This window comes from Thunnus thynnus, chromosome 14 (assembly GCF_963924715.1).
Source record: "Thunnus thynnus chromosome 14, fThuThy2.1, whole genome shotgun sequence".
In the NCBI taxonomy this organism is placed as follows: domain Eukaryota; kingdom Metazoa; phylum Chordata; class Actinopteri; order Scombriformes; family Scombridae; genus Thunnus; species Thunnus thynnus.
In genome coordinates this window covers 19,631,032-19,652,748 of record NC_089530.1, presented here as the reverse complement: position 1 = coordinate 19,652,748, position 21,717 = coordinate 19,631,032, and the positions used below count along the sequence as shown (strand labels likewise).

At 39.6% G+C, this 21,717-nt stretch overlaps 1 protein-coding gene across 3 annotated transcripts in view; it reads left to right on the top strand.

The window, feature by feature from the left end:
* Window positions 1-21,717, top strand: part of chrm3a (cholinergic receptor, muscarinic 3a) — a 121,255-nt gene that overhangs the window by 22,244 nt on the left and 77,294 nt on the right. Inside the window, exon 1 of one of the 3 annotated variants that reach the window (XM_067610448.1) lies at window positions 9,986-10,738. The exons of 1 other annotated variant lie outside the window; for it this stretch is intronic. The gene's annotated coding sequence lies outside the window, so the exon portion shown is untranslated. Of the gene's footprint in view, window positions 1-9,985; window positions 10,739-21,717 lie in introns of those variants that run through there. One more of the 3 variants, XM_067610445.1, reaches the window with a different exon arrangement.

Sequence of the window (21,717 nt, the reverse complement as noted above, 5' to 3'; positions counted from 1 at the left end):
GTGGACGCCAGCAGTGAAGGGAGCTGTCAAACTAATGAGGTGGTTAGTTCTGTCCGTTGGATCGGCAAATCCTAAATCGGGAGGATAAAGGACTTTGGAGAACATTTCAGTTTTGTGTGCGGCAAGAGTCTTCTTCAAAATACATCTGATATTCAGTGCTGTCACACTTCCTTCAAAATTATGTTTTGTTTTTGCATAATTATCGTATTTTAAGTCGTGTCAGAAAGATAAGACTGGGCATGAGTGTGTGGATGTCTAAGTCTATTTCTGTCTTTCCGTCTGTCTCTCTTTTCTTTATGGGTACTCTCGCTCCCAGATGTTATTTGCACCTGTGCCACATGCTGTGTCTGTCCTCTCAGCGGTGACAGTATCTTGGCAGTCTTCAATGCAGAACCAGTAACACCGAGGTGTGATTGTGAACACATCAGGATCCTGGCACAGTGACAAAGTGGTGCTAATGTTGGCACACACACATATGCATACACAGAATGCATCATTACCTTCCTTTTCATTGAATTATATTTTGGAGGCAACCAAGATGTTGAGTTTTGCAAAGTTGTGACCATGCTGACATGGTATGGTCCCCACCAAGTGATGAAAACAAACACAGATACACATAGGCTTTCAGGAGGATGTGTCTAAAGAGGGGCAGCCAAAGTGCAGCTTTGTTACAGTCACCTGAGAGATGTGAAAATGCTTTAGAGGCACAGACTTAAAATAGACCTTTAGTTTCCATTCATTTATATAGTATCATCTCACATGTGCTTTGATTTTGTTTTGTCTGCTTTTTGTACGTCTTGTTTGTATAACATCAACTTGCTCTGAGACTGCAGATGAAAATGGAGCCTTTTGGCTAAATCTGACACATTTCCATCATATTAATATCAATTAAAGTAAAGTTTAGTCAGCTGACTCAATGCAAGGATTATAGTCCTTCATGTGTTTATTCATCTATTCAAGTTACACTAGTTTAAATAATGGGGATTAAGCTATTATTACAACATCAGTTATTATCTGCAATTTGGTTTTAAATATCTCTCTCATACTGTACTTTCTTATATGCTTTGTTATAGCCATTAACGAAGTTCATTTTGTGAACAAAGCGAACATCCTTATTTGTCTTTGTTTATTTTCCTGACTGCCATTTTTCTTCATGTTTGAAGAAGCGGGGGATGGGATTTTGTTGAGTCACCCTAAAAGTTTCTTCTGTGTGTTTAATCTGTATTTCTGAATTTAAAATCATATATAAATGTAAAGCAGATACTGCTTGTTTTTAGTAAGAGTTGATAGTTTATAAGTTGCTGGAATATATCATTTAATTTAAATTCATTTATTTTTAAAGTGTAACCACACTCCTAGATCTGAGCCCAGCTCCACTTACTGCATAATTTTGAAAAATGTGCCACAGTGACATATAATAATAATAATGAGAGGAACACAAACAGTGCAGCGACATTTAAACGAACCAGAAGTCAGAGCTGGCAGCCACAAAAACAACAAAAATCCTCCTCGCGTCTCATCCTGCAGCTCTGTAACTCTTCCTGCAGTTATCAGCTGCTAAAATCTTGTTTACGTTAAATTGCAGTGTAACCAGAGCTGTTACTGAACCTGTCCGACCGCAGCTCTACAGTTCTGCCCTGCAGAGGACGAGTTCAGCTGACATGCAATTTTTGCGGAGCTCCGGTTACACAGCAATTTAAGATTTTAAAACAAGATTTTACCACCTGATAACTGCAGGAAGAGACAGCTGGAGAGTTGATGAGCTACAGGGCGAGATGCGAGGAGGATTTCTGTTATTTTTGTGGCTGCCAGTAGCTTCTTGAGCATGGGGTTGGGGGAGTTGGGTGTTATCATCTACCACTTAAATGAATTTCATGACGTAGAGAACTGCCAACCTCCTGCCTTTTCAGGGCTGATTATAAACAGCAGATGACAGGTTGAGCCATTTTCAACCAATCAAATGCTGATTTGATGTCAATATTAACACCAGCATTGATGTGTTTCATCACAGTACAGTCATATAATTTAGTTTACAGCTCAAAAAACACATTTTAGTGTGCAGTAACTCTTTAAAACCTTGGGTTGACTACATTGGTGGACACACTGCTGTGTTAACTGTCTGTTGTTGATAAGTGTATGATGCCAGGTGGGAGATAAATGGGAACGGATAATTGCAAAATTGGATGAAAATTTGGATTCGCAATGTGGGTAAAAATAGGCTTGTTTTAATTAGTTTTCTGTATTCAGGTACTGGTGCTAGCTTTGTACGGTGATGTTTGTTGTAGAAATCTGAACACAGTTGTCATGATGGCAAAATCTGTGAAAACGAGAAAATAACAAATAAACAGAATTGTCACATACCAGGCCTGCCTCCAATTTAGAGTTAGTTTGAGGCTCCTTGTACTGTTCACTTAATTGGTGAGTGTAGAGGAATAGTTGGTCCTGATGCAGCCTCCTGGGCTACAGAGAAAGTCACATGCTTGTTGTTACGGGGTTTGAATCTGACCTGGGACATTTGTTGCATGTTATCTTTGTCTTAATAGTATAAACATTGGCCTGATTAAGCTACAAACAAATGAAAATCCACCAGTATTTTCATTCAATATTTAAGACAAAAAAGCAGTTTGGTGGAACTTACAGTTTATATGCTTAGGATGTTTTCTTTATTTAATTTACTTTCTTAATTAACTTTGGTTGGAGCCTTTGAAATCTTTTATAAATCAAATCTATATAATCTGAAGGGTGGATGCTGTTGAGGGAATTACTAGGGAATTAACGCTAGTAATATTTTCCAGTGTAGCTAACTAGAAAAACCTATTTTGATATATTAAAGGAAAGAGAGAGCTCTTGGCCTTTGCAGTGTTCAGATAGTTCAAATGTGTAAACACTTTGAGTTGAGTGTCTTCACCTTGTTAGAGAGCTGTCTCTCATGTCATCTACAATGAATTAAAGAATAGCGTCTACACATAATCACTGTTGTAAAATGCAAAGAGGCTGATGACATTGTAGAGTGAGAATAACTTACATTCTCTGTTGTTTTTCATCTTCCTCTCTATCTTCTCCACTCCCTTCTCTCTCTGTTTATCACCCAGAGGGATATGATAAACAGTCTGTCAACTTTAATAACCTGAAATTGTGAGTATGTTTATTGTATTATGTTGCCTGTCATGGTTAACTGGAATGGAGCACTCCCTCCGCTATGAGATGTCTTTCTGCCTGAGTCATTTTTACCATGATACATAGTGGAAACATGAGTATGCGGTACTGAATGATTTTTCAATGAAGACTGTCAACTGAGACACCTCTAGGCATCACTAGGTTTAATAGAAAAGGTGCAAAATCTTCATGAATAACAATGATTTAAAAAAAAAAAAAATACAACAGGATATACAGTATGTTTAGTGCAATGCATACACAGAAGCTTTTTGGGTGAAATTTTTAGACCTTTGAAGAAATTAGATGAATTCCAATGTTTTTATACACACTAGCGTCAAGGCTGAAGTGATGACAGTGGTTGCTCAGTCTACCACTTTGGTCCAGACTGATGTATCTCAACAACTATTAGATGGATTTCGATGAAATTAGGTACAGATATGTATGGTTCCCAGCGGACGAATCCTACTGAATTTCGTGATCCCCTGACTTCTTCTCTCAAGCCACCATCAGGTTGACATTTTTTTTGACATTTTCATTGTTTCAATGTTTGGACAACTATTTTATAGACTGGGTATTAGCTTCAAACATTCATGTTCCATAATATGATGCCATCACCATGTCAAAATTTTGATTTGTCCAATGCTTTGGTTTATGACAAAAAACCTGCAAAACTAATGTCCTTCCCATCAGCATTAGCAGCTAAACTATAATGGTGAACACAGCAAACATACCTGAAAAACATCAGCATGTAGAATTGTCAATGTTAACATGCTGACGTTAGCTTTCAGCTCCAAGCTGTACAGCCTCACAGAGCCACTAGCATGGCTCCTAAAAGGATTCAAACATGCTCTTGAGCTATACATCTAATAAAATTTTGTTATACTGACATAGTTTTGCTGCAGTATGCTATTGCAATGTACACTTGTGCATTTGTGTCAAGAGTATCACGTCTTACCTCTTGTAGATTCTGCTTTATGTCAGCAGAATGCAAATATCACGGTGTCTGTGGATGTCTCCTTATGAGTTAATGAGACGTGATGAACTGTTAGCGGAGCTTCATCTCCCAGTCCATCACCACAGTATGATCCAGCATTATCCCGTAAGCTCGTCTGGGATGGCTTTTGATTAGCCCTGCATGAAGAGCTAATATGAGTCTAACAACCAAGACCAGATGTGGTCTCTCTTCAGAGTTTTGAGAAGGAGGAGGAGGATATTTATCAGCATTTAACCTGATTGTATAAGTGCAAAGAGATAAACAGAATAAATTTGGCTGCTTAAAGGTGGACATGCAGGCAGATGAGTACTGTATGTGTGGGCAGGCAGCACACACGCACTAATTCGTTATTGCATTGCATCCCATTATTTGCCTTTGCTTACCATGATTATTTCCCCCATCCTTTAAATCTCTTTGAGATTTTTAACATCTGGACATCTGGATGTCCAATTCAAAATGAGAGACCAAGCCAAGAATCTGCTCAGGAGACAAAAAGGATGAGCACCTTCATTTTGGCCTTGGAGGTTCAGCTATTATGCAGTACATATAAGGGTTTTTAAAACTCCATTGCTATCCATCCTTCTACTCATTGTTTTTCTCTCACTTGTTTTCTCACTGTCACACTCTCTTTCCTTATCACACATAAACACACACGCCCCATGAGTGATTGTGTTTTGAACTGTACCCAGTAAAACCCCCGTTGGGTTCCTTTCATTTATGAATATTGGGAGATCAGCATTTGACTAAACAGGTGCGCAGTTGGTAAATCATTAGGAAAGGAGCGTAGCTGGGACTCAGGGAGGAGAGACAAAGCAGCATATGGTGAGCAAGTGGTTCATGGCATACTGATACAAATAAGTGATTCATGCAATTTGGCTTTGTGTTGTTGGATGTAGGGGAAGCCCTGTTTTTGTGGCTGGAGGAGGAATTAGTCCAACTGTGTCTGTCAAGGCTCTGAGCCTTGCTGGTAAGTTATCTCAAGCATGGAAAAGCTTCAGTCTATCCCCTGTGTGTTTGCAAGACAATGAACGCCAGCAAACACGATTCGTTGCAGAATTCTGCAGTGAAATTTTGCAGAGTATTAATGTTTGACTTTCAAGTTCATGTGTGTCGTGTGTTGACTGTACACTTCCTGAGGAGCTTACTGAGGGGAGAGAGAGAGGTCACAAGATAATTAGATTCGGTTTCTTTATCTAAAGGGATGTTCCATACCACTGATAGTGATAATTAATTAGCTAATGCCTTCAGCGTAATTAAAACCCTTGACAATCTGACTTTTGTTCTTACTGAATAGCTGCTGACTAGTGACAGATGGGACAATCGAGAAATGGGGAAAAACAGCCCAGTCTGGGGTGACTGATTGTGTTTGTCAGCTTGCAGTGTCTGTCTGTCTGTTTTGTACGCTGCTTCTCATTGATGCTTTTTCGTAAACAGAGTTTCTGCTCCTTGCGCTTTAGCAGTCATTTTAACTGAATCAGATGTCATTGAGAAGAATATGTGAGATTCAGTGAAGGACACTGAGCAACGTGCATCACAATGAACTGGTGGTGACAGCTTCACCTTGAGTCTGACAATAACGGCATGTGGTTATTAAGAAGATTTCAAATTATCTGATGGCTGTGGATCAACGTGTCGCACTGACAACAGGAAGTGGAAATTCAATGGACAAACTCAGAGTTGTTCACGTTTTAAAGGAGCAGTCCACCAGTTTAATGCATAAAGATCAGTTTTCTTGTCACAAAGAGGACTACACAGCCAGTGAAAATTGTTGTATAATGTTGGAATAAGCAGGAATATTACAAACTGGAGGTGTGTCCAGTTAGGGAGGGGTAGTTGCATTGTAGGAAGTGAAAATCCACTGTGATGAGACACTGGGAGACAACTTATCTGCTGTTGCTGCTTTGATTGTGACCAGTCTGTTTTTCAATCTGTCTCTTCCAGCTTAACGGAAACGCAGTGAATCTCTGGAGTGTATGTCAGTGAAAGGTGTGTAAAGACTGAAGATGTTAAACTGCAGAGGCAGGACTCATAAAACAAAAACAAAACAAAACGCAAGAAGATCTATCCATTGACCATAAAATTCAGGTTAATTCAGATAGTGATCATTAGATTGTGCACATTCAGTAACATCTTAAAATGTTTCTGTAATTTAAGTAATGAGTTTGTGTCATTTCTCTCATCTGTTACCATGATCCATCCGCTATTTCTCTCCTCATTACACACACATTTTCTAAATCCATATCTCAACTGATGTCACTTAAGGAGTGTCTTTATTCTTAGTTTCAATTAGAACCGAAATCCATAAGTGAGTCAGAGCTAAGTGGAAATTTGATTTACTCCAGCCATTAGTCAGCATTTGTCACCTCTCCTGACTGAAAGAAGCACTTTATCTATTTGATTGTGATTACTCTTTGTCACAACAAAGCGCAAGCTCTAACTACAGGCTGTTGACCTCTGTGCGATTACCAACTGATTGCCCTCCCCATGGTTTTCCCATAGTTGTAACGCTGAGACTCAATACTCAAGCCAGACCAGGAACATTTTGATCCACCGCAATGTCTGTTTGTGTTTCCAGTGATTTCTGCTCGTCTGAGTTGGTATGAAACTTGCAGCCAGATATTTTACGAAGAAATCTTCACTTTAAAGAGCTTTTCATGGCAAAGAACTCAGAATCCTGTTGACAGGCCATATGGCAAATAAGTTATGCAGGGACACAGGGAGAGACTGGGCTTATATTCTGCTAACAACTTACTAAAGGAAAGGGATGACAGTGGAGATGACAAGTCAGGCTGTGATCAAGGTCAGCGCTAAAATGTCTACAAAAATGCAGAATTCTTTGGACACAGTGAGAGGATTAAGCTTTTTATTCATGGGAAGAGGGGAGTGAAGAGATGCCTATAAAAGGGAAAAGACTGAATGTGTATGCTTGAGGTAAGAAAAACTGTGAGAATGAAAGTTGAAGTTGGAGGGAAGAGAGGAAGGAGATGAGAGAGCAATGTAGCGCCGGAATTGCTTGATAATTCAACACATCATTGGTATTCAGATGCTAATATCTCATTGCACATGTCAAAGAAGGACACTAGACAGTCACATACACACAGAAACTGTGCACAAAGAGAAAGCCCCCTTAGGTTGTCAGCTTCCAATTATTTTTCAAGAAAAAAAAAAAGTGCATTCTAAATTGGAAAACCCTCCAGAAAATCAAAGACGGGTTGATTTTCAACATGTCTTAGTGTCAAACTATGAGAATAGACAGTTTTAATGTTTCTCTCTGGGAATGTTGCTTGTGTGCATATTGAGAAAAGCTTATTTAAAACTGTGATGATTACTTCTTAGTGGTAATAATTTGTTAATCAGTGCTGATGTGTTTTTCCAGGAATATTTGCCAACATGCGGTTTTAAAGCTTTATAACAGTATGTCTGAGCTGTAATCTTCGGTGGAAATTACTCATGCTGTAAAATCAGACATGTAGGATCAGGCAGACAGTATTTTCTCTGAATATAACCCTGAATAACCACAACTGTGGTTTTATAAAACATTTCATGATTTGGAGCAGTGATGCATGATGTTTTTATACCATGACTTTTATTCTTCTTTTTTTTCCTGCTGAAACTTATTATTTTATTATTTTTGTAAAGAACAAATCAAAAATAAATTGTTACAATGAAATAGAGCCTATCCAATGCATTGTAAGGCTTTTGGAGAGTTTTTTCTAGTCAAACTTTTTTTTTTTGTTTGGTTATCTTTTCCATCAAATGCTGTCACCCATGCACAAATAAGAAATTGTCATACTTTAATGATCCGTCTGAATGTAGCCTTGATGTGCAAAAAACGAGTATACGCTACTCAGTACTCAGCTGAGACACGGCTATGAAGAAATTAGATTTGCCGTTATACTGGCAGCAGTGTCTTAAGTCTTTTCCCATTAACCACAATGCTGTTCGCAGCCAAAGTTATGGTCATCAGTCCTCTCCGTTTGATGTGCTGTAATTTTCCAAAAACACAAGTAAGACTTAGTTTGCTCACTATACAGGATCTAGTCAAGACGAATGAGTTGTTGAATCTATGTTTATGTTTTAAACATTCCTCCGAATTGGATTTAAATACTTCCAGATAAAATAAATCACAAGTGTCCGCAGTAGAATAAGATCCTTTATCATTTGATGGGCTGTGTGTGCGGTCACTCCTGCAAACACTTGTTTTTTCTGAATACATGTTCACCTTGCAGTTGTCAGCGCCGCTTGTCCTGCAGTACGCCTTCTGGGCAAATCTTTTGTAGATGAGATCAGAATAGGAGAAGCTTTTAGTTAGAGGCTATCCAGCTCTGAGTTTCAGCAGGGAGAAAAGATTTGTTCGGGTGTTAAGTAAGTAAAAATTAATTTCAAGGTTTCCACATTAGTTCTTTGTAATCAGGTATTTCGTTAATACTTTCGAGAGAGGGAGTTGGATGGAAGAGGCCATTATGAAGTGAAAACTGTCTCTGTAGACCAGTGGGCTACAGTGACTCAGTTATCAGTGTGTTCATGCAGTTCTTGAGGAATCAGACAGTGTGAAATTGCAGGAAGGTGAATGTTGAGGCTCAGCTTAGAGTGTGTGCCCCACATAGCAGGTGTGCTGGTCCAGAACCACTGACTGCGTTTCTCTTTGCCATTTTATTATTCATGATTTGAAAAATAAATGCTGGCACCAGACTAACTATATATCTTACTGATTTCCCACTTCATTTTATTATAGGGTTTTTTTTCTATTAGCATGCTGTTGACACTCCAGGTATGGTTTATATAATGTAGTGATCACTGTGCTTTAGGTTATCCCCAGTATCCCAGATGTCATTTGCAGCCTTCATTTGCAATGTTTGCTGTATCAGCTTGGCTACAGTCAACATTGAAATGAAATAAATTGGCTTTTATATCAATATTTGTCCTTGTTCTATCTTGATTTATTTGTCTTTTGGTTCCCTGCTTTTTATCTCTGCAAAGTATGCTTAAAGATTAAAGATGCTTTAAGATTCTTTTAATGCAAGCGGATCAGCAAATATCCACAAAGCTATAGGAGAGTACACAGCACACCCAACATGAACTCCTGAACATTAACTAACCAGATCAGCAGCTGTCTTTCTCACAGCAGACACTGTATTATGTAAGTCTATGCACACATCTACACCAGCATCCAGATGGAAAGAGCCAGTTCTCCACTCACAGGAGGCAGGCAGGCACTGCTGGGAAAGTAAACACACACACACACACACACACACACACACACACAGTGTCAAATAGCCTAGAAGGCATTAGGAAGCTGAGAGTAATGTAAATGTTGGAGGAAGTCGGCACAATATCCTATATTTTCATAGAAATATTGCTCGTGCACAGGGAACAGGAAATGTGGTCTGAGGGTCTGCAGTGAGTCTGAGCAGGAAGCTCTGAGGCTTCATTCCACAAGTCCCTGCAACCAGCCGTAATTGGCTTACACATTCCTCCAAGGATTACCACTCACTCCTTATTTGTGTTTATGAAAAAATTATTAAAACATTTGCTTTGGCTCCCTGAATTACACTCAGGCAAGTGTCAAAACACACTCCGTTTCCACTTGCCTTGTTTTTTTCCCACACTAGGTGAAATAAACAATTTGATTTTTTTTCCAGCTCTGATTTAACACCTTCATAAGTTTCCTCCATTTTATTGATGTGTAAGTGTGTGTTGCTGTCCTCAGACTACATCTTTGCTTGCTTTCTGCTATACTGCGTTTCTATTTCATGCTTTTTGTCCCTTGTTTCCTCCACCTCCCTCTCTGTTTAAGTTTTTTGAGAGATGCTCTAGAAATGGTTAAAAAATATATAATTCATTGTCCAAGAAATACATAATTTGGAGCTATTTTGTTCGTTTTATTGTGTGTAAAATAGATTTTTTGCTTGCAGAGAAAAACTGAGTTTTGTATTATGAAATTGCAGCAGAGTCATTTCTGGAAGCAGACTGCAATTAGAAAACAAGACGGGACATTGCTTGTGCCAAATGAAATAGCCCAGTATTTTTGTGCCAAATTAAACAGCTTGAAGCTTTGTTTGATGAGACTGTCCCATTATTAAAACGGAAAAAATAGCACAGACTAAACATATAGTGAGACAAAGATGAAATGAGGATGACAAGATGCTTACAAGCATGAAAACCTCACACTTTATGATGACTCCCTTAGAGTCTGTTCCTCGGTTAAATCAGCCAGTGTGTTAGCTGAGCTCTTATAGTTTTCCGGAGCTATTATCAATGAATGAATCTCAGACTTTTTTTATTCGACGGGTGTGCCACCTGCCGGTGCGTCACCGCCGCTCTGACCAATCCTGACGCAGTGTCTCTCCGTGCGCCCATGGAGATCCCGCGGTGCTCCTCTCATTGCCGTCCAATCTACGGCTCGGTGATGGCAGAAGGTGTCGAGCCTCGTTAGCTGCGTACAGTTAGCGCTTCTGATGTGACTACATTGGACTGCCGTTCTGCTGCTGTGCCAAACATGGACCCGAGACAAGTTTGATTGGATTTCCCGGTTATTCCCATCTACTTGTACTCCTTTTGACCCCGCGCATCAGTGAATGTCATGAGGTAGGTGGGAATAAGACAAAAAGAAGAAAGTTTTGGAAATATTTTGTCAAAGTATTTCAGTCTTCTACTCTCAGATCCGATTCACTGCTGCTTATTTTTGGCACGTTTTTCGCCGCACAACAGTGCACAATGAAGTTGCAGACAGCACAGGATATTATTGATTTCTTGCGCATGTCTCCAAAGCGCTTAAACTGTATTCAGGATATTAGTTCGGGCTTCTATTAGATGTGCTTTTGTTGAAATGCAAGTTTGGCAAACAAGTGCTGCTGCTGCTTTTTTCCCCCGCTGGCCGGCTCAGCATCCCTGCCCAGCCCTCTGCGCTCTGCACTCTTCAGATGCCTCTCTTTCGAAAAAGGCGACGTGGCTTCTCAAGCATATATGCTCTAGTCAAGTTAATTTTTTTTTTAAAAAAGCGAAAAAAATAATTGCTTTTGTGCTGTGATTACCAAAAGTGAAAGTTTATCAAACAGAGGAAAAAAACCTCATCACCAAAAAGGGGCAGTCGTCTGTGCGTATTCTCCCTGCTGTGGCACATTATTATTTTGGTGATCAGATGTAATGTTATTGCATTGCTGTAGACAGAGAAAATTAATTGTGTCCTTACATGGAAAGTGGAAGGCTTTCATGAATTGGGGTGACTATTTATTTATGATGCCCATAGATGGCAATGTGAAGGAATGTTCCCTCTCAGTGACCTGGGGGTACTTTGACATTGTGTTGGATAATGAGTAAGAGCAGAGGGAATGGCATCTGTGCCATGGTGCAAATATTTTCCTTTTAGTCTACGGCTGCAGTTATTCATCACAGAAGCCAGAGTGTGAGTTTGACAATACAGTAGCAGTATATGAATCACAAACTATTCCACCACGGCTGTAAACCTCGATAGTTTAGCATTTTAATATGTTGCATATATCAACACAACCGGCGTGTTTTCATATCAATATATCAACAAAGCCATTGTTAGGGAAAAGCGCAGTCAAGTTCTGTGTCATGTTGAATGCACGGTCTGTTACTAGTCTGTTAAAGGTGAAGTAGGAATGTGTTTAGATAATTATGACTTTCCATTGCCTGCTGTGGGGAGAGACGCAGATGAGGACATTCAGAAGAGAGAAAGACGCACAAAGGAGAGGACGAGAGAGAGAGAGAGAAAGGTGAACAGCAATAGAGCTTTCACGGCTTGATGTATTGTTTGAGCCCCGGTCAATATTGGTTGAGTAATATTTTTTCAGCCTTTCCTCTCTTGATAGATGGTTTTGTTGTGCACAACGCTACCACCGTATTGATCATGGTTATGACTTTCCTAAATGGACTGTGGGTGGAGGATAGTATATTGTTGACTGGCTCTGGTGACACAGGTGTAGATGGCACCAAGCGGAATGAAAATGTCTTCGCTTTTACCCTCTGCTGTACCAGTTTGTTCTGCGTGGGTTCTGCCTTGGTGGTATGTTCACAGATGCTGATGCTTTTGGGTTTTTAGTCCCAAGTGTTACTTCTTAATAAGTGCAAGGTTAGTTTAAAGATAATAAGCCACTGCAGCTGCAGTGTTTAGTGGAACTTCCCAAGCTATTTCAAGTCTGCCTACCACCTCTAAAACTCACTAATTAACATGTTTTATTTTGTTTGTTTAATCCGTACAAAAAACAAAGTGTAGGTTTGAAAGTGTACAAAAAACAGGAGTCTCCGCTGGTTGCAACATCTAGTCAAATTCACTACTCATAGACTGTCAAACTCACATTTAGCTGCTCTACCTGTAAATCACATCCCAATCAAACACTCAGACACCATAATTTTGTCTCCAAAGTATCCCGTTCAGTAAATTATGAAAATCTTATTACCATTTCACACACTATAATTCCATTTTCGCCTCTCCTTCCCTCCAAATTTGGACTGCTGAATGTGAGATCACTGTCAGACAAAGCTTTTATCTGTCATGTCCCAAAATCTGAACTGTTTCTTAATCACTGAGTCATGGCTTACCCCTGATGACCTCTCCCCTCTCACTGAAGCCACTCCTTCAGGTCACTCTCACTTTCATCAACCCAGGTCACATGCATGAGGTGATGGGGTTGCCATAATTCACAAAAATGTGCTCAGGGGCTCCATTATCTCTATAGGCTCTTTTTTTCATCTTTTGAATTTCTGGCTTTTGTGATAGATGGCACCCTGACTGTCTTCTGCCTACTAGTGTACAGCCCCCCTGAGCCCATTATTGATTTCATCAGTGAATCCTCTGATCTCCTCTCCCACATTGCTCCGATATACGTCAATATTCTCATTCTGGGAGATTTCAACATCCACGTTTGCTGTCCCTCCGAAGCCATGACATGTGATTTTTATAAATGTACTTGAATCCTCCAACAGTCTGTGAATGGCCCAACCCATGTTAAAGGTCATATCCTAGATTTAGTTCTCTCCTCAGGTCTCTCTTATTTCCAACTCTGTGATAGAAGATTTTCACCTATCTGATCACAAAGCAATCATTTTTGATCTTGATTTGCCACACACTTCTCCGGTCCACCCTGCTCTCTTCCACTCCCGCATTTTAAATTCTTCCAGTGCAACTAGGTTTGCAGAAGCATACAGAGAGGCTCCCATCAACACCAGTATCAAGGCTGCACTGTCTCATGTGAGGAACTTGTCTCACTATTCAACAGTACTGTTTTGGCCAACCTTGACTCTGTTGCATGGCTGAAAACTAAAAACAACATTAATGCTGCGTTCACAGGCAGACGGTAGACAGACAACAGCGTCTTGACAGCGCAGGAAAAACAAATAAACAGTCCGACGAAATGGCAGGATCGCAAAACGAAACATGCATGATGTTATGTTGCTATGGTGATACCGTATCGTTTACAAAGATTGGAATTAAATATATTAAATAAAATTATTTTGTCTCTATTATTTTATGTCATTATTCTAGTGATGCACATAGCTATAAAATGCAGCTTTCTATTAATATTCTATTGCAAACTTGAAATCATTGTTAAATTCCCCCTAAAACATGAGGCCATTCATACATTTCCAACAAAGATAGTGAAAGGAGAAGTGCACTTGGTGTATCCCTCTGTGCTGATTGCCTGCCATATGTCAGCCGTTCTTGTAATATCTCGGTAGGATTTCAAGCTCTGATCGTATAATTCCAGGTGCTGTTGCACCAAAATTGTTAGCTTGTCGTCGTCCCAATTGCTCATGTTTTCTCCTTGCCCGGTTGTAAATTACGTTGTGAAGGATGGCAAAAAGTTAAAATATTTTAACTTTTGACAGCAATGCCGTCTACCATTACTGCTGCTGGTATTCTCTGCCGGCCTCACCTAATTTTAGCGTCCTGCTCTCGTCCACTAAAATGATATGTGCTTTGCTGTCTACCGTCTGCCTGAATCATGTGAACGCAGCATAATACTAGAGATAAGGAGAGCATGCAGAAGGGCAGAGCGGAGGTGGAAAGCGGAATAAATTGCAGATCTCATTCCAAATTCCGAAGGATCTCTTGGATAAATATCAGATAGCTGTCAAAAATCCAGGGCTCAATACTTTTCTAATCTTATTGACAAGAACTGTCATAATCCCAGGGTACTTTTTGGTGTACTCCCACCTCCTGCTTAGAAGCATGTGTTTCTAAATGTGAGGATTTCCTAAACTTCTTCAGAGACAAAGTACTTGACATCAGAGCTAGTATTAGTCTATCTGTAAATAGCCTATCCATCTCCCCTGAAAACACTGCAATTCTAAATTCGCTTAACTCCATCACTTTATCAGAACTTTATCACATTATCTCTTCTGTGAAGACCACCACCTGTTCTGTCAACATTATTCCAACTAAACGCTTCAAATAAATTATTGGCTCCATTGGCCCCAGCATTCTTTGAATTATCAATAGCTCCTTGGAAACCAGCCACTTTAAAAAGAAACAGAATCTAGATCCTTCAATCTTCAGTAATTACAGACCCATCTCCAAACTCTTTCTAAAATCCCTGAAAAAGTAGTTTTTAACCAACTGTTGTCCCACCTGGCTCAAAACTGCATTTTTGAAAAATTCCAATCTGGCTTCAGAGCTCTTCGCAGTACTTAATCTGCATTACTGAGAATAACTAATGACCTCCTTCTAGCTGTTTACTCAGTTGACACAGTAGATCATTCTATTCTCATTCATAGGTTAAACCAATGGGCGGGGGTCTCTGGTTCTACCTTAAACTGGTTTTCTTCATATTCATCCAACAGATCTTTAAATGTCTCTATTAGCAACTCATCTTCTTCCTCAGCCCCCGTCTCCTGTGGTGTCCCCCAAGGTTCCTTATTTGGTCCAATCCTCTTCTTCATCTATTTGCTTCTGCTGGGTCATATTATTCAAAAACACAACATTATTCAAAAACACATTATTCAAAAAGTCTTTCACTGTTATGTGGATGATACGTACCCAAGAGCCTAATAGCTACAAAAAACTAACTAACCTTAATAACTCTCTTCAAGACATCAAATCCTGAATGGCTGCAAACTTTCCTCAGCTCAATGAGAATAAACCTGAAGTAATTTTATTTGGACCAGAGCAAACAACATTATTTCTCCTCATCTTGGCCTATTGGCCCCGTCTGTTAAATCACATGCAAAAAATCACAGAGTCATATTCGATTCAGGATTGAAGTTTGACAAACAAATCAATCAGTGAGTAAAATTAAGCTTCATGCAGCTCTGCATCATCTCCAAATTCAGATTAATTCTCTGTACTTCTGACCTGGAGAAAGTCATCCATGCCTTCATATCCTCCCGCCTTGATTACTTCAACTCGTTTTATTTTAGCATCATTCAATCTTGTTTATCTCATCTCCAGCTAATTCAGAATGCAGCAGCAAGAGTTTTGACAAGGTCAAAAAAAAGAGAGCACATTACTCCCATTCTTGCCTCCCTACCCCGGCTGCCTGTTCGCTACAGAATTGATTTTAAAATCCTGGTGTTTGTCTACAAGGTGTTAAATGGTTTAGCCCCCTCTTACATTACAGAACTCCCGTCCCCATATCACACTGTCAGAGAACTGAGATTGTCTGACCGACAACTTCTGTCTGTTCTGAGATCCAGGACAAAGTGTTATGAGGACAGGGCCTTCTCTATCTCTGCCCCAAAACTATGGAATTCACTTCCTCCCGCCATCCAACCCACCTCCCTCCCAATGTTTGAGATCTTCTAGAGTCATTTTAAAATGCACTTCCACTCATTAACCTTTAACTGTGCCTAAAAGGCACAGTTAAAGGTTAAAGGGTGTCCTTACTCTGATTTTTCCTCCCTTCTATTGTGTTTGTTTCCTTCTTTTGTTTTTGTTTTCCTCTGTGTGTGCTGTACAGTAAAGCAGTAAAGGACAACTGTGTTGTGTGTAAAGTGCTGTGTAATTAAAGTTGAGTTGACAACTTGTAGTTATTACACTTTGTTTTTGTAATTAGGGAGCTTTATAGATGCTGGTAGGTGGATTTTTTTTTTATACCTTTGGACAGAAGCAGGGTAGCTGTTTCCCCTTCTTTAAGCTAATCAGCCGCTGGCTATATATGGCTGGCTTCATATTTAATGAATGGTATCAATCTTCTCATCTAACTGGCAAGAAAGCGAACAAGCATATTTCCCAAAATGTCAAACTATTATTTTAAAACAATAACATGGATATGGGACATTTCAGCCTCCCGTCACCTAATTATTTCTTGGTTTTCAAAGGCGATGCGACAGATGTCTTAGGCAAAGAGTGACACAGACAGCAGTCTGTTATCAAGACACTTAAAGAGGCTGCTTGAATAAAAATACACACAAGATTAAGGATTAAACAGACAATTTCAGCTGCTTTATGATCCAAACAAAAGCATCAAGCACTATAACCCCAAGGCCACAGCGTGCACTGATTGGCACTGCTAGGCTACTTTTAGAGCAGGCAATAGGAGACAGTGATGGGTATTTTACAGGAGTCAGCTGGCCAAACAGACGGGCTAACTCCCCCATTGGGTTTCATTAGAGCTCATCTTGATGTTAAAGCCTATTTAATCCACTTTCACAGCCATGCAGACCACAACAGAGCAAAGCACAGTGTCTATCTTTAGACAGCACATGAGCAGAAACTTTTCCATCCCGGTTCAATTATTAAAACAATAATATGAATTCACTCTAGTTGTCCTTTATATGTCTCTGTTGAAGAGTTTTTCCCGTACAGCCTTTGTGCTGGTAAAAAAAGGTGATTTCAGTATCAGATAGAAAGCTGTCAATCAGTGTCTGTTCAATTGTCCATAAACAGCCGTGTTTGCTGTGTGCAGCCTTGCGCTTCTTCCCCCTTCTTCCATTGTTTCTCCAGTAAGTTGACATGCAGCCTGAGGGTGCGATTACAGTAAAGCCTTATGAGGTGAGTGCTTTGTCTCCACTCTCTGGGCAGCTACTGTTGTTGTCCCATGTTCATAGCGTCTGCTTAGCCTCAGAGACACAGTGCTTGTAAAGACACTGACAGACTTCAGTGGCTTAGTAAGCAGCTTGACATCTGGGACATTTTAAGCAGAAATATATTTTATGTAGCCATTCATTTAGACACAATACACGAGAAGGGTTTAATCATAATTATATTGGTGTCTAATGCAAATAACTTGTTATTGACTTTGTGATTATTTTGCTGTCTTGTGATTATATTACTTGCAATCATGGTGCCTTGCGGACGTAATAGTGGCTTTTATGGCTAACATAACATGTATTAAACTTACACTCATCACTCACATTTTTACTAGTTCTCATAAGCGTAGCTGGAGCTGCCCCTTATTGGTGGCAATAAGGTGCTCACTTAAGGGCTGTTAACAACGCTGCTCCATGTTTACCTTAGGATATTGTGTATGTACAGCACACAGCAATCCACACACAAATCAAGATAATGCAAGTGACTTAAAGCTCAAAGGTCAGATGTGGGGCAGGACAGGAAGGATGATTTATAGAGGTAGAGTGGAGGTCAGCAACGCTATGTTTATAGTTTTATGTAGTTCTTTCAGGTATATAAACTCTCTCCGTGGTTGTACATTTGAATCTGTCATCTGTAACTGTAAATGTTGGACTGAGAAAAAGCCCGCAGTGCTGCCATACATACCAGTATTTCCATACAGTTTGCAAATGCAAGCCCCGCTGCACTTCATGCACTGGTAATCTTTGTCTTTGAATTATTTTTTTTCTTTGTGCCTTTATTTCTCTTTTAACTTTCTCCGCCGTGCTCCCTGCGCCTCCTTTTCTTTCTGCTGTCATTCATTCTCTTTCTCTCCCCCTCTCTGTCTTTCTCCCTCCGTCATGTGTCATTTCCTTTTTTTCCTCTCAAACTGTCTCACTCTCTTTACTTCTGCTCTCTTGACAAATTAAACCTCACTGGAGGGAATTCAGATTCATGTCTAACATATGACTGCTCTGTGTCTGTTCTTAGCAAATAAATCAGTGATAAATTGCCCTCCGTCATTTTCAGTTAAGGTCCGGAGGAATGGATCGTAAAAGGGAGCTGTATTATACACGTAGGAAGAGTGAGAAAGCATGACAGGGTGTGAGACAACAGAGACTGATAGAGTGCTGGTGAAATATGTATACTTTACGTTAAAAACCACTTACGGAGAGTGAATCCACACCAGCTCCAGTTACTGCAGAGCTGAGAGAGCAGCAAGTGCTTTAACACACACAGAAAGGAAAAAATTATGATGATGATGGATGTTTGACTGAGATTGGACCAGCTTCATTCTCTCAATATTCAGCCACATGTTTCTGTGTTCCAATTAATGTTGATGACTCATTTATTATTCTTGGTTAATGTAGTTGCACACAGTATTGATTATATTAAAGATTGATTTGTAAATGAAACCCTACCACACAGTACATTTTATTTTTCCCACTGCGACAGACTGATCTATCAAGAGATCAGCCACAGCAGCTCCGGAGCATTAAAGTTTATGTAAAACTAACTAATTTGTAACAATAAACTAAAAAGAAATCATGAACATTTTCAGATGAGCCGAATGTTTAGTCCTCGTAATAAACTCTGTGGCTGGCTTACTGCTGTAATTTTTCCAAGGGATTGGTCTATGCAAGTGGTAATAAGATTGCAATTACCCTCTGTTGACACATTTGTAGTGGCGTCAGTTTCATAACACAATAAAATGGCTGGTACAAGCTCTTGTTTAGAAAGCAGCAACTAGACGCCTGTAAATACGGGTGAACTACTACTGTGGATGAAGGGGAAAAGAAAGAAAGAAAGATGAAGGCAGTAAGAAACAAATGTAAGGGTGAAAAAAAGACTTAAGCCACCAGGGGAAAAAGAGATACAACAAAAAAATTAAAAGTCAAGTCACTTGTTGAAGTATTAAAATGTTATTGATTAATCTTTTTCACATTGCAGAAGAGCATGCTTAATTTCTACATTTCCTAACAATGCAGCATTCATTTTCCTTTGCTATTTCAACAAAAAGGTATGTTGTCTAGAATGTATACTATACAATTTACAGTGGGATAAATACTCACAATGAACTGAAATGCTTCCAGTCATCAAACGTACTGTCTGACACGCACTCTGAAGCTATTTCTCAACATTAAAGCAATACTATAGACGATGCAATTTGCAGTTATGGGTTCTGAATGCAGTGCGACAATGTCTGTCAGCGGGGTATTGTATTGAATTTTCAAACTGAAGGAACCTAAAGAATACCACATACTGTGACATGCTGTATGCACTGAATAATGACACTGTAGGGTTAAAGCAATGCTGTTGTGCATAAAGATGAGTGGGTAGATCACTGTCACACCTGCCAGGCAATAAAATGAGCATTTACTCATTAAAGACATGATGAGGATTTCTTGTGTGGCAGATGTTGGCACAGACATACAAACATCTGTTGTTAGTTCAAGGAAAAAGGCCAGTTTAGTACCAATAAGCATATAATCTGAGTACATACTGTATCACTGCTCAGGCTCATATATTCCTGTGAGTAGGCAGGTACCTTTTCATTATCAGACTGAGATGATGACTGATTAATCATACTCTGCTAATGTCACAACAACAAGGACCTCCAAAACTAAATTGAAAGTGTTTAATGTCTAATCACTCCAACATAAAGTTTGATTAGATGCTGCTGTGTGATTAGGTCCCTGTCAGAAAGAATTTATAAGGGCGTTCCTTTTAGGATTTTGCAGTGGCGCATTACAAATGAAAAATGCCAGCTGCACCTTTTTTGTTTTCTTCAGTTGTTTGTTTCTGCCTGCCTTCCTCTCGCTCTTGTAACACAGCTCATCAAGCCCATCTCAAGCGTGTCAAATTGTGTGTCAAGCACTCAGCTTCAATGCATATCCTGACTAAATCACATTTTTTTTTGGCTTTGTAATAAAAAAAAAAAAGTTCCATCTACAAATCAAGTTAGAGATTGGTTTGAGGTGAAGAACTTTCAAACATAAGTGATTCTTCTTTGCTGCTTTCTGCCTTCTTCATTTCACAGTTTTTTTTTTCCAATAGAGGAAACAAAAGACCATGCATTGGGGAAAGACAATACGTTTTCAACTCAAGGTTGGGACAAATGACAGAAATATAGACAGTATACCCAGTGCAGTCACACTCATCACATAGAGTCGGCTTCGCAAAAAGCCTCCTGCTTTTTGTGCATCATTATTCAGTAGCCTCTACATTCAGCAATGTGTCTGCACTACCTTGCTCTTGTTTTGTTGCATATGGCACATGAGAGACTGAATGGACTGGCCATTATGTCTGCTGAGAGGATCATAGCTCAGGATGTAGGTAAAGGACACTGTTGAGGATTTTACACAATGCCAAGCTTGTGGGATGCAGTTTAAAAAGGTGAGCGAGTGCTTTTTCAAGGGGATTTGGAGTTTCGAATGGGCCCCTGTGCCAACTTGTTAGAGCTAATTTCTACGCTGAGTCGCTGCCAACTGTGTTTTTGATAAGATTTTAGCAAAACTACTGTGCAAAACAGCAGTATTACCATAAGCATAACATATAGTGTGCTGTGGTTCAAAATCCCACACCTGTATCCAGCTTAGTGTCTGATGTGTTGTGCTGTTCCTTTGCTACAGAGGCATTAGTGCTTTCAATTTTACGGGAACCTCTCAACAAAGCTTTTTATTTTATTTTGTGACTGTTCGCATTTGTCCATGGTTTTAAAGTGTAACCAGGATTGTTAAATCCGACACGTTTCATGTAAAAAAAAAAAAATCTACTTACATGTGTGTATGTATGTTTGTGTTTGCATACTTCTTTATATGCGTCTCGGAGTGAAGGCTGGCCCATTAAAAATCTTGTAGTACCTCTTTTTGAAGCCTTTTGGAAAGACACCGTCCTCTGTTTATCCTTTACAGTACTATCAAAATTTGAGCAGATGCTGCAATCATGCTTGAGGGGTCAAATATTGATACTTTAATGTTACAGTTGGGAACTAGTTAATCGTTTACACAGCTGGTTTTCATCATACTCATTCACCTGAGTCATCCGCCTCGCCAAAGTTTGTTTGTTCCACCTGCTCTCTTAATGATGCTTGAAGGTTGCCTCTCATGTAACTTTATGCCTGCGGTAGTGTCGTCACCGGCCCAATTTCCCACCGAACGTCAGTAAAAGTGACATGTTCAAAGTAAAGTCAAGCGAACAGCTCTATTTGAAATTTCGATTTCATAGTTTTCACCCTGAAGCAGATGTTAGAGTGTCTATTTGCTCCATTCTTTAAAGGAGTTCAAACCAGCACGTGACTCTGTAGAAGAAAATTAATCCGTGCCAACAATATCCCCAGCCCCCCGGCCAAATCCTCAGCTGACATTTACATGAGTCTAAGGCAACAAAAGTGTATGAAAATAATTTCATTCCAATTTGTTATCTTGTCAGTGCATGTCTAAAGAAGTACTTGGTTCAGTGCTTTATCGTCAGTGTTTTACTGCACAGTGGGGTACTCTTATTGGACAGGTTGAAAGCTGAGGCAGAATTAGATGAGGGACACAGCTGTACAATG